At 46.8% G+C, this 13,130-nt stretch overlaps 1 protein-coding gene across 1 annotated transcript in view; it reads right to left on the bottom strand.

The window, feature by feature from the left end:
- Window positions 1-13,130, bottom strand: part of LSAMP (limbic system associated membrane protein) — a 1,203,385-nt gene that overhangs the window by 906,165 nt on the left and 284,090 nt on the right. The gene's annotated exons all lie outside the window — the stretch shown is intronic.

The raw sequence follows: 13,130 nt of genomic DNA, 5'->3' as shown, positions 1-13,130 counted from the left end.
ACAGAAAGAGAGGGGATATGTCACTTGGAAATTACTCGTGCACTGTTTGAAGCAGCCATTAGCAGTGTAGCAAACAGATTCTGCAAATAGAACTGCTGTGTGCAACAGAACCTGGGACTAATGTAACCTCCTGTTTCTGATTACCGGAACAAGCTCCGAAGCCTGCCATCCAAATAAACTAATAGCAAGCAGTGGGGAGCAGGGAAGTTTAGGGGAGGTGCAGAAACGGAAGCCAGTCCAAATGATTAAAATTAGGTATCCAGAAAGAACTGATTGTCCTTCCTTTATGTGAAGTGCTAAGTATATGAGTTCTTTCATCATAAGGAGAACTTTGTAAACCTGGGCGTAGGACGGCAGAAGTAACATAGTGAATTCTTAACCATGACAGTGAAAGTTGAAAAACAAATCGCAAGTTTGTGTTTCTAACCAAGTGATAACCACCAAAAAAAAAAAAAAAAAAAAAGACGAAGAATATATGTTTAAGGAGCTTATTGAAATAGTTCCACATGGAGAGACAAACCAGAATAAAACAATGCTGAGATGGATCAGATTATTTTCAAAACTCAGCCATTCGCTTCCACTAACAATGGAAATTTCAGCCTGTGCTTGATAAGTATTCTCAGTCCCAACTTAGAGAGAAAAATATTCAGTCTCTGCTTTCAGCCAAACAAAGGCTGCCTGAGAGAGAGGTGAGACTGTCCAGTGGGTAAAGCAGAGGTCTGGTAGAGAAGCTTCTGATTTCTACTCAATTCTTCCACTGACTCATGGCATGACCTTGCCAAGTCACTTTACCTCTGTGGACCACGATGGCATTACCTCGTGCTTTGATTCTGTGGTATCTCATAAGGCTAACAGCCCCGGATCCAGTCAGCACTTGGAGGGGAGACAGGAGGCTGGCAATACACCCCATGGCACCTGCATTGAGCCAGTGCCTCTGTGTGGTGCCAGAAGGCACCATGCTGCTGCAGGTGCAGTCGCCCAGATTAGATGTAAAATGGAAGTCATTGTTACCACATGTGGTCATTAAAGAATCAGTGGTAGCTTTCACAGCGTATGGTTGTTACTTTGTCCTGGCCAAATTTTAATTTGTGCCATTATGTTCTCCCTGCCTAAATTCCCACGTTTCATCTGGATACTTTTTGTCATCACTTCTTGTACCTAACAGTTGTACAGTGTTGCAATGAACTATTAAACAGCTGCTGCCTTCCACAGGTGGCTGCCTTTCAGCATCAGGTGAAGATGCCTCTCTCTGCTGCACAGAGAGGTTATGAGGCTTAATTCATTCATGTTTGTGAAGGGCTCTGAGAGCGCCATTTAAAAAACTGCTGCATTCAAAGCAAACTTGATTTCCTGGTGGAAAATATAGCAGAGGCAAAATGGCAGCTTTTGGTGGGTCAGACACGGCCACCATCCACAGTCAGGCAGAAGAGCAGATATTCTGCACCATACATTCCTGATTCGTTTCATACTGTATGGCTACACGGCAGCATGGTGGTGTGATTCCCAGTGCAGTTAGATATGCGCGTGTTTGAGCTGGACCCAAAAAATAGCAGTGTGGCCGCGGCGGCATGAGCGGTGGCTCAGGCTAGCGGCCCAGGCACGATCCCGGCCAATCCCTTGGCTATGCAGTTGGACAGCCATCCCAGCCCCCTCACCCTGGGTGCTGCAGATGAACTGCTATTTTTACGCACGAGCTTAGCAGACCTAATGTGTGCATGTCTATCCGCGCTGGGAATCATGCCGCCCAGCAGCTGTGTAGACATGCCCTCTGTGTCATACCCACACATGCGCACATTTTGTTTGAGTTAATATTCAGTGCTCAAACCATACAGTCCTTACGTGAGTATCGTCATTGGCTGCCATAGGATTACCAGTGAGAGTCAAGGTTGTAGTATCAGTTCCCTGTATAGTTTGTGTTATTAATATCAATCACTGCAGATCTGCTGTACAGTAATTATGAATTAAAGGAAGTCAGGACTTCTCTTTCCAGAGGCAAGAGGAGAATTCTGTCAGGTATTAGGTTTCCCCACTCACCGCTCCATCAATGAGCATCACTCCTAACACGCCTAAGTTGAAGAGCAGCTCTGTGTAAGTTCCAAAGTTTGTCTCCCTCACCAACAGACATTGATCCAATAAAAGATGACCTCACCCACCTTGACTCCTTACGCCCCTCTTCTGAGAGGAGGCTTTAACCTCCATAGTCATTTGGTCTTCTTGCACCAATGAACCCTGACCTGAATTTACCAGACTCCCCTGAATTGAAAGGAGAATCCAGCCTCCATCGTCTCAACCACTTCAACCATGCCATTTTAAATCAAACAACTAAGCCCAGATTCCAAAGGAGCTGGTGAGAGAGGATTTGATTCCCCCTGGTTAAATCATTTACTGCCTAGCCAGTGCAATTACACACTAAGTAATTTCAGTGCCGGTGAAGGTGTCACATTGGAAACCTTGGAGTTTGGAGTCCTCTCTTTATCCACAAAACAAGCAAAACAGGATAAGACGCTTCCCTCTCTCTCTGCTCAATCTGAGCTAAGGTTGAGAGGGGGAGGAACAGTCTTCAGGGACCATTAAGTCTCAAGAAAGGGGCCAGTTATGAGGATGTTTTTGTGATGTAGAAATGCGCATATTGGGAAGTGGCTTAAGACTCCCCTTCACACGCAGGCCATGTGGGGAGGGGCAGGGAGAGGGTCACCAGATGTCAGATGGTCACTACCAACCTATGCTTCAGACAAGCTAGTGACTGGGACGTGAAAGGCTCTGTGAACCCCAGCACAGGTCTCCTGAACTGAGCAACCACGGGGAATTCTGAATCTGACTAACCATTCCTCCTGTGCAGCAAGAAGAAGATTCAAGCTAACATTTTCCTTCCCTTCACTGCTATCTTTGTAACCTTCTCATTTTAATCGGATGCATCTCGGGCTTTTTAGGCACCAGCTCCTTTCTATGCAGAGAAAGAATAACAGGAGAGAGAGAGAGAAAGATTTTGCTACGCTACAGCTCCCCAATTCCTTGACTTTACAACTGCTTATTATCAGTGACTGCCATCCCTTGTCTCCAGGGATTAAAGAATCTTACTCTTTCATGTCTAAGCTCCCGTAAGAGCCTGGCTGTCCCTTTAAGAAAGGGAACTCTCTCAGTCAAGAAGTAGTGAGCTGGAGAACTCAGGGAAGTTTCTGGCAGCTATCATTATTATAAGCATATCTATATCACCTTTCACCTGAGGACTTCAAAGCACTTTACCCAAGGAGGATAAATATCATTGTCTGTTTTACAGATAAGGAAATAGTGACTTGCCCGAAGTCTGTAGCAGAACGGAGACTAAAACTCAGATTCCTAGTCTTGGGTCCTCTCTGTCATTTCTATTTAATTATTTACATAAGGCTGGCCATTTAATTTGCACTTTATGAATACATATTGAGACGCATTCCCTGCCCTGCAGTGCTCAACATCTAAGACAGAGGCCAGCAAAAAGAAATGACCTGGGACAGGGAAGGGAGGGTGATAAGAGATGATCATGAACAATGAGATGGTAGGAGGGACTGTTTAAACTAAAAAGAGTGGGTTTTAAGGAGACGTTTGGAAGAGGGGGCACTTGGTGAAGGAGGCTGGAAGAATAGTGTTCCCAGTGCAGGGCGGCACGCGAGAAGGCATGTGGCTGACAGGAGGGAAGTAGACAAAGGGCTCAGCAAGGGTAGAGGACTGGAGAAGGGTCAGGAGGAGGAGGAGGAATTAGGAGAAAGACAGCAGAAAGATATATAGGGAAAAGATTATGCAGGTCCTTAAAGATGAGGTTTAACAGCTTGAATCTAATGCAATAGAGACAGGAAGCCAGAAAGAGGAGAGAGGGTCAGAGGAGGATGGAAGCCTAAAACTGCTCTGTAAGAAGCGTTTCTTGTTCATCAACCTGTATTATGCTAGGTTTTTAAACATATCCTCCACCCAGAGCCCCATCATCTTCCCTATGCTTATCCTGGGGTTGGTGGACTTATCCCCCTGCCTTGGAAGCGCTTGTCTTTTCCTGAAACAGCAGCCACCATCAGGGCACTGGTGCATTGGGGACACAGGGAATATAGTTCAAACTGCATTTTAAATGGAAGTACCACAGAGACAAGACACTCTGGCCTCCTCCACCTCCTCCCTCTTCCCCAGCCCCCGGTCCAGATACGCCAGGCGTTTAACTCTTCGGTTCGGAGACCTTAGACCTCCCCATACTACCAATTAGCGCAGCACCTGTAATGATCTGTGCCAATAAAGACAGACGACAATACTACAGGAGAGGGCAGTGGGATTTCAGCTCGTGACTGCCTGTTCCAGAAACACACAGTAAAATAAAGGAGCAATTCCACCCACTGGAGCAAAGCCATGTTATAGATGAGGTACCCCGTCACACTCCAGCAGAGGGCAGTGGCGGAGGCAGAACCTGGCCCCAGATGCATTACACAAGACCGGCCTATAGTCTGTCCTCATTACATCCATGCAAAGCCAGTTGACTTCAGTGGGGCGACAGACAATGGGGCAGATTGAGCCCTCACTTATCCCTATGTCAGTAGTTAACAAGGCAAAGACAGCCTCTGTGACGCTACGAGGCTCAGTGACTTATCACAGGGCCTCCCTGGCTTCCAAGTTACTTGACTGGGAGCTGCTGCCATGTTACCTTTGCTAAAGCAAATGGCTTCCCTAGCTTAACTCCACTCCAAATTTTGCTTGGATGGAAAGAAGAGGGAGGCCAAGAATCGGCACAGTCAGTACATTTTAGAGCTGTCATTACTCAGCCCCACTATGCACTCATCTATAGGGCTCCTTTTAGCTGTGGTATGTTAGAGATGGGCCCATTTAGAAGCAAGGATCTGCACGCACCTCTACCTTACATCAGTGAGGGGACATCCCCATACGCACCCAAGGCAACCCCACCAACAGCATACAGTGTACCACACTCCTGGCTCCACCACGCAGGCCCTCCGACGGCATTAGCCCACAGCAGCCGGCAGGTGCAAAGCCTCTCAGCTCTTGATCCAAACGTCCTGTCAGCTTCCCAAAGTGCTTCAGAAGTGCATTGTGAAATGCTAATCTCCCCTCAGCTGTGCCCACTCAGGCACTCTTCAGAGTTCCCAGCTCCTCATCCTCTGTGCACACAGCCTTTGGTGTCTCAGCATTTATGCAAATGGCTTTTCATCAAGCGCCTTCTTCCTCAGAACCTTTTTTTTTTTTTTTTTTTTTTAGGGTCCTTTGTGCTGAACAGGAAGGAACAGTCACTTGAGGGAGCATATGAAAATGGAGAAAGGGAAGTCAGAAAGGGAGCCAGCAGGGAGAGAGAAAGCAGACAGCAACTCAGTAAGGTGTGGGCAGAAGAGAGTGACACAATGACACAGGGGGAAAAATGGAGTGAGAGGAAAAAGAGACACAGGGAAAGGACAAGACAGACAGAGGCTGGGAGATGGGGGATGATACTGAGAGAAAGTGAGAGTGATCAAAGAGAGCGTGATGGAGAAAGAGAGAAAGACCAAAAATTCTGCACGTACTTTTATCTGATCCAAAAATATTCCCACATAAAAATGACAAGCTAGAGAAAGAACAGCTCAGCCACAGCGAGATGTGATCTCTAAGAACAGCTAATTTAGAAAAAGGTTGGCTATGTACTGTAAAGGATCAATTTAAACAAATCTCAGAACTATCTTGGTCCTACCCTCTTCCCAATTCAAAGTATCCACATATGGGTTTAATAATCCTTTTAACTGGGAGAACCAGGTTTGCCCTAACTGAGTTTTCTTTCACTGATGTTTTTAAATGGCTTATTCTTGAATGTTCTAGAAGAGGAGAACCTGCCATAATTTGGGAGATGAGAGTCAACCAGCCCTGATTGGACAGGGACCATGATTATACTGAGGCCAAGATAGAAGGTCTATCAGAGTGCAGAAGTCGCTCTATTCAGAGCTCGCTCCATCAGCTAGGTTTGTCGTTGTGGGGTTTTTTGGGGGGAAGGAGGGGAAGTTCCTTGGTAGGAGTTTGAACAATACCGCTCTTTGCTTGGTCTTTACTGGCAACTGGCCTTCATGAAACATCAGCTGTGTGGGTGAAATGAAATACAGCTGTATTTTGTATAACATCTCGCAAGGAAACTGGATCACAATTTCACTGCAGAGTTAAGTCATGAATAATAGCAAAGGAAAAAAGACATTAAGAGGCAAAAAGGTGCAAGAAAAGAGCTGATTTCTGATGAAGAAAGAGTGATCCTGTGGTTAAAAGGCATGAGGCTAGGACTTAGGAAACTGGGGCTCAGTTCTTAGCTCTGCCACAGGCTTTCTGTGTGACCTCGAGCAAGCCATGTGCTCTGTCTGTGCCTCCGTTCCCTACGTGTTCAATGCAGTTAGTCATTCTTCCCTACCTCGTGAGACAATGAATACATTTGGGAGGTGCTCAGATACTCTGACGATGGAAGCCAAAGAAGTCTCTAGTGAGCAGATGATAAATGTTAGAAAGTCAGTGCAGGGGCTAGAAGGCATTCTGCATGTCAGGAACCACATCTCTAAACCTGCCAGTGTGTGACCCAAGCCCAGAAAAATGCGTGAAATGATCCAAACCTAGAACATGTGCATGTTTTGTTGCTTGTCTCACCACAAACAGAAGATGCAATCATTTTAGCTACAAAATCTACTTTTTAAGAAAGCGTTTTAAAAAAAAAAAAAAAAAAGAGCAATTTTGCAATTTATTAAAGACAGGAAAGAGTTGGGATTCGCTACCCCTGCTGGTCCCTGCACCAGCTTCTTGTGGGCTGCGAAAGAGATGAGGATTCAGGGAAGGACAAGTGTTCTCTCTCCAGACACTGCCTCCAGTTCAAATAACATAGGCCCCTTCCCCTGCCTCCTCCAAACCCAATACAATGAACTGAAACCTCCAATATAAGTACTCCTCCTCCACCCCCAATATAGCTAGTGCAGGCGATCCCTATCCACAGGCTCTGCTGTGGCTGCAGGCTGAACCCTGATCCCAGAGAGGATGACCAGATAGCAGAAGTGTGAAAAATCGGGACAGGGGGATAATAGGTGCCTGTATAAGAAAAAGCCTGAGTATCGAGACTGTCCCTATAAAAATCAGGGCATCTGGTCACCCTAGTCTCAGAAGACCCTTAATTGCAACTTGTCTCCACTAGCAGCTCTGGCCCCATGTCCCTTTCGCCAAGGAGGATAGCTGTTAGAATCAAAGAAGACTAGGGTTGGGAGGGACCCCAGGAGGTCATCTAGTCCAACCCCCTCCTCAAAGCAGGACCAATCCCAAACAGGAACTCGGCAGTGTTTGTATGGGGTGGGATGGAGGAGCGGGCAGGCTAGGTGACCCCTTTTCACAAGAAGGGAAGGGGGAGCAGAAAGAGACCAGAAGCTCAGAGCTGGCTCCTCCTACTCACTCCGCTTGTGTGAACAGGGTCCAGCACACCGTCTCATCCCCTTTCCCTACCCAAAATCCCCTGCTAGTTCCTAGGCAGTACTTCCTTTCTTTAAGAGGTCAACCCTCAGGGCACAGCGGTACCAGGAGAGTCTCCTCCAACTCCTTCCCTCACCCTTACCAGCCAGCCACTCCCTGAGAATGTAGCACAGCAACCACAAAACCACCTTCCTGTTCTTCAGATCCCTCGGCAGTAAGCAGCACAAGTCTTACAACTACCCACCTGCTGCACGATTTACTGCTCATGGAAGAGCCCAGGAGTCTGGCTGGGAAACATCCACCATAGGTTTTTAAAGCAAGGCAGGCAATTACGAACTGGTTCCAGAAAAGAAGATGGGCCCCACAGTGGAGATGACTAAGGACGTGCGGGATGCTCGGATGTGACCTGCTGACAACAATTCAAACCAGGAAAGCGCCTCCCTCCCTTGGGGATGCTGAAGCACCTGTAGGCATGGCAGCGAGACTCCAGAGGAAGCACAGCCTGTCAATATCATCCTGTTGGAGGGACTTGTGCTCATTCACTGTCTCAGCTTAAGTGGCCTTTGTGGGGAAGCACGATTCGCTGGATGAATTTCAATAGGATTTTTAAATCTGCCAGAGTTTTTTTTTTTCCTCTTCTCCAAGTAAGTTTCCCTGAGCCAGGCACCTTGGATTGACAGCTCTGCAGGTACCGCACCAATCTAGCAATTTCTTTTCTGCCGGCTGTCAGAACCACTGCCTCATTTTCTACTGATCTTTCTCTTTATATGGAACATCTTTCTCTCTTTCCTAACCAAGGGCCTGAATCAGATCCAAGACTCATACAGAAACATTTTTATCAGCCTCCAGAAGCAGGGTGCATTAAGTAAGACATGTCTAGCTTGCAGGGCCTGTGTTACCATAGCAACAAGATCAGGCCCAGTTCAGAGAATGAGGGGAAAAAAGGTAAGAGGGCTCTGGATGGTCTTAAAAATTCTGAGACTGCTGCTTTTCTAATGCCCCATGACACAGATGGGCAGGGAGCACAGGACAGGAGAGGTCTACAGAAGTAAGGGCGTGCCCCATGGCACCCAAGGGGGAAGGATAACAAGGCACTGGAACCCGCAGCTCTAAGCCACACCACATACCAGTGAGAAAGACAGGAAAAAATTACATTTTCCAAGACAGGAAATTGTATTGACTTTGTATTGAGCCTAGGAGTTGACCAAGTCTTTCCTTGCTTATAGCTGGGTAAAGCATTGCATCTCCAGAAGTGCCGAAGTAACAGATGCAATGAGACCTTTATTAATTATTATTATTATTAGAGACCCTAATATCTAGGTTTTGCTACAAGAGCTTTTCCCCACCAAGTTCCTGCTTTTAAAGACACTAAGTCACCAAATAGAAGTAAAAACCAAGAGGCCAACTATTCCCCATATGTGCAAATGCACAAGTCACAGCTGCTCACTTCAGTAGCTCCTGTGATCTCAACGCTAAAACCTTCTTGGGACTATGGGGCTCCTTAATATGAGTGCAGCACAAGCGAACAGTCTCGGTCACGTTTGCAATGTTGTTGTAGCCCCGTTGGTCCCACAATATGAGACACACAAGATGGGTGAGGTAATTAATACCTTTGATTGGACCAAATTCTGTTGATGAAAGGGACAAGCTGTCGAGCTACACGTGTTCTGAAGAACAGCTCTATGTGGCTCAAAAGTTTCTCTCTTCCACCACCAGAAGAGATATTACCTCACCTACCTTGTCTCACTGGCATAGCATTAATCACATTGAGTTTCCAAATGTCCCATAAACTAGAATAGGATTAAACAATCCCCCAGATCTCAACACCCACCAAATTCTGAGGGCATTCAGATTTGGCTCTGAAGTTAATGGTGCAGGCCCACCTCCAGTAACAAGGTTTTCTGGAGAATTTTAGGCCAGCGATAATCTGTATTTTGCAGGAGAAACTCTTGAGGCTACTGCCATGAACACAAGGCATTTCCCATTATATATAGCCAACAAAAATGTTCAGAAAACCAAAACATGCTGCTTTGGAGAAACCCTTTGGTGAGCAATGGTTATGATATTTTCTGAGAGCCCCATGGCCTGTGTTCATTCCTTGCCTGACGTATTGGTTTTCTGTTTACGCTACAAACCCTGATGCTAACCTCTCATGGCTGGAACCCCTGAGAAAAGAAGAGATCCACTGCAAGTAGCCATTCCAGGAAAAAGATTTATTTTGCCCAGTTGGGAGAGACCTGTGCTTTTGGAGCTGGAGATGAAGGACCACAGGTTCCAGTCTTGGCTCCCTAGGTGAAAGTACACGAGCATGCCTTAGTGAATAATTAACCATTGGAACAAGTTACCAGAGTTGTGATGGATTCTCCAATCATGGACAACTTTTAAATTAAGCTTGGATATTTTTTTTTCCAAAAGATCTGCTCTAGGAATTATTTTGGGGCAGTTCTCTGGCTTGTGTTCTACAGGAGGTCAGATGATCACAGTGATCCCTTCTGGCCTTGGAATCTATAAGTTTCTGTTTCTCTTGTATAAATCATGATCAAATGGCTGAAGTGACCCAGGCGTGTCAGGCCAAAGGGGCCACGCCAAACAGGCTGTGCCCTCCAAGCCTACTTATGGATCATTTCCAGCAGCACCCCTTTTCTATCTCTCTCTCTATAGAGTGGTTTTGGGATCCCACATTTCAACCAGTCCAAGCAACATCTTGTCTTCATCTGTGTTTGGCTCCGCTTATGCCTCTGCCTCACACAGCTAAGCCATCAGGGTACATCAGTGTAGGCTCTTCCCAGATCCCCTCCTCAACACCAGGCAGACCTAACAGTGGATCTGGCCTAAAATGGCACATTACAATAATGAGGGGAGAGACTATTTCTCAATGTACATCTCTCTCCGTTCGTAATCTACCATGATACACAGTTCTCTCTTCACTGCTGCCCCCTGGCACTGGTGCTCCAAGAAGGGGAGATCAGCCTGTCACAAGAGGAAAGAAAGAGCCCATCACAGATGGAAGAGAAAAGGGAGAAATAAGGGTTGACTGACTAAACATGACAAATGGAATGGAACTGCTCTCCATATGCCAGGAGATGAAACACGTTTCCCTGATTCTCCCCTTCCCTCGCATCGCTGCCTGAAAAGGGAAAGAGGTAGTTAACATAGGAAAGCCCCTTACATAAGCCCTGACAGCCCTCCACAGTGATGGCATTTCCCTAAACACTGTTTGTAAATGGTAATTATCCAGCACACAATGACAGCTGGCACTTAGCTCAGAGACAGCAAGTGAGTGCATAAGAAGAAAGGGTTCCTGCTGTAATTGAACAAAGAGTAAAGAAATATATCAAACAAATCAGAAAAATATAAAGATTGCCAGCTGCACTGATGGGTCATTTCAGGGTTTGTTTTGAAGCAATTGAACTTGGTTGTGGAATCAGACTGAAGGGACTGACATCCTCCCAGTCAGTCAGCGCCTCAGACAGGAGCACAGATAGCAGTGGGCCTATGGGATTGAGGCAGCTGGGAACAAGCACATACATGGGTGCTGAGGATGGTATCGATCTGTTTACAAAGGGTCCGGAGCAGTTGCTCTCAACTTTTGGGCTTGTAGGCATGGTGTTTTAGCACGCATCAGCAAGGGTGTAAATTCTAGGGCACACCAGCATGCTGCCTACCAACTGGCTGTGTGGACCCTTCCTGCCATAAACCAGTAATTCCCTTGTGGATGTTGACATAACACTGTTTTGAAACAGGACTATGGCAACATGAACTAGTGTGCAGCTCCTCCACTGCCCCTCTCTTCCTCCTACTAACCCCAACTTCCCCCTGCTCCCTCCCAGGGCCTCACACGGCTCCTCAGTATGCATCTCACCCCTTACTCCCCATTCAAAGAAAGCGCCCCCTGCCTCTGGGGTTCCCTGCACTTTTTTAGGACTCCAGGATTGACTTTGTTACATGAAGAAACAGCCCCTTCTCTTGGGGTGTCCAGAACTACACTAGACCACCACTAGAAAATGTCCTGTAAGGACCAATCCTCTAATGGCCAGGGAGCTAGCCTGGATGATCTTGGGGGTTCTCAAACTGGGGGTTGGGACCCCTCCAGGGGTCACCAGGTTACTACGGGGGGGGGGGGGTGAGAGGGGGAGCCAGAGCCCTTCAGAGCTGGGTGGCCAGAGAACTCCCAGCAGCAGTGCAGAAGTAAGGGTGGCATGACATGAGGGAGGATGGTATGGCGTGGGGGGGTCATCACTTTTGGAGGGTCATCACAGCCTGAAATATTTTCAAAGGGGTCCCAGCAAAAAAAAAGTTTGAGAACCCCTACTGTGTGTTTAGTTTTTAGATTTGTGATTAGAACACTAGAGCGGGACTAAGGTTCTGTTCCAAGTTCTGTCAAGGTTCCTGTGACCTTGGACAAGTCTCTGAGTTCTGTAGGCCTCAATTCCCCATCTGCAAAATGGCTATACTGATTCTTCCTTTGCCTCTTCGGATTGTTAGCTCTCTGGGGCTGGGACTGTATTTGTACAGTGCCCAGCACAATGGCGCTCTGATCTCAGTCAGCTCCTTTATGCAGCACTATAACAAACAACATCTGTGATACAAAACTCACATTGTAAGCATATTAGAGATACAGGATAGAAAAAATCCTCATTTTAATGCAACGGGTGGTACACTGCATGAGCTTTATCCTCCCCTCCTTTGTCTTCATGGTGTTTATGTCCTCTCCCTGGGCGAAGGAGGTTGCCATCTCTCCTCATTACCTGCAGTTTCCAGTCCTCTGATCGCCCCAGGTTGCTCTGCAGGCTGGTTCTGCCCTGTGTATTTGCTGCCTTTGCCCCAAGTTTGAGCAAATTTGATCTCAGTTCAGTTTACACCAAAGAAACACCCAGCAAACATATTAAAAAGGTTTTGGCAAACTCCTACAAGGGGTGGAGGGATGCCTGGCAAGTGCATAAAATGGAGCACTGCCAAACATAAAGGAGTGTTGAGTCTCCAACTTATACTGAGCAAGCCCAGGAGTGAGTCAACACCCATGTGGGTTAGTCACCTTTGCCTCATCCTTTTCAGTTGCACCGTGGACTTCTCAGCCAAGGATCTGGATTATGACATATTCTTGTGGATGTCTAGCCACCAGCATGAGCTAAACACAGCTGAAATAGAGCTCCTAAGTCTCCCCTGCCCCCCAAGTACTTGATCACTGCAGACAGCCCCACCATCCTGCCTGTCACTCAGCCCCGTAACCTGGGCATCATTTTTGACTCATCCCTCATTCTAGGCTCTTGCACCCAGGCTGTGTCTAAATCTTGCCAAGTCTTTGTTTCTAACATCTCTAAGATGCAGCCTTTCCTATATCCAACCACACAGCTAAAATTCACATGCAGGCTCTCGTCTTGATTATTGCAACATCCTTCTCTCTGGCCTTGACAAATGCAGTTGTGCCCTGCTCACACCCATTCAGAGTGCTGTGGTGAAGATCATTTTCCTAGCCTGTCACCCCTCTCTTTGCACCTCTCCAATGACTACTCCATCTCTATCACATCAAAAATAAGCCGCATATATTCACTTTTGAGGCCCCTTCAGTCAATCCACACTCTACCTATCAACTGTCATTTGCTACTGAGCGGTCGATACTTCTCTCTGTTTGGCCCATGATGGCGCCATTGCCTGCTACTTACATTTTCAAACAAGCCCCTTTGTGTTTTCTCCCATGCAGCCCCTTACGC

This window comes from Emydura macquarii, unplaced genomic scaffold, assembly GCF_026122565.2.
Source record: "Emydura macquarii macquarii isolate MOO-44397 ecotype Brisbane River unplaced genomic scaffold, CSIRO-AGI_Emac_v2 contig_1119, whole genome shotgun sequence".
Lineage (NCBI taxonomy): Eukaryota > Metazoa > Chordata > Testudines > Chelidae > Emydura > Emydura macquarii.
This window is presented reverse-complemented; position numbering and strand designations above follow the sequence as displayed.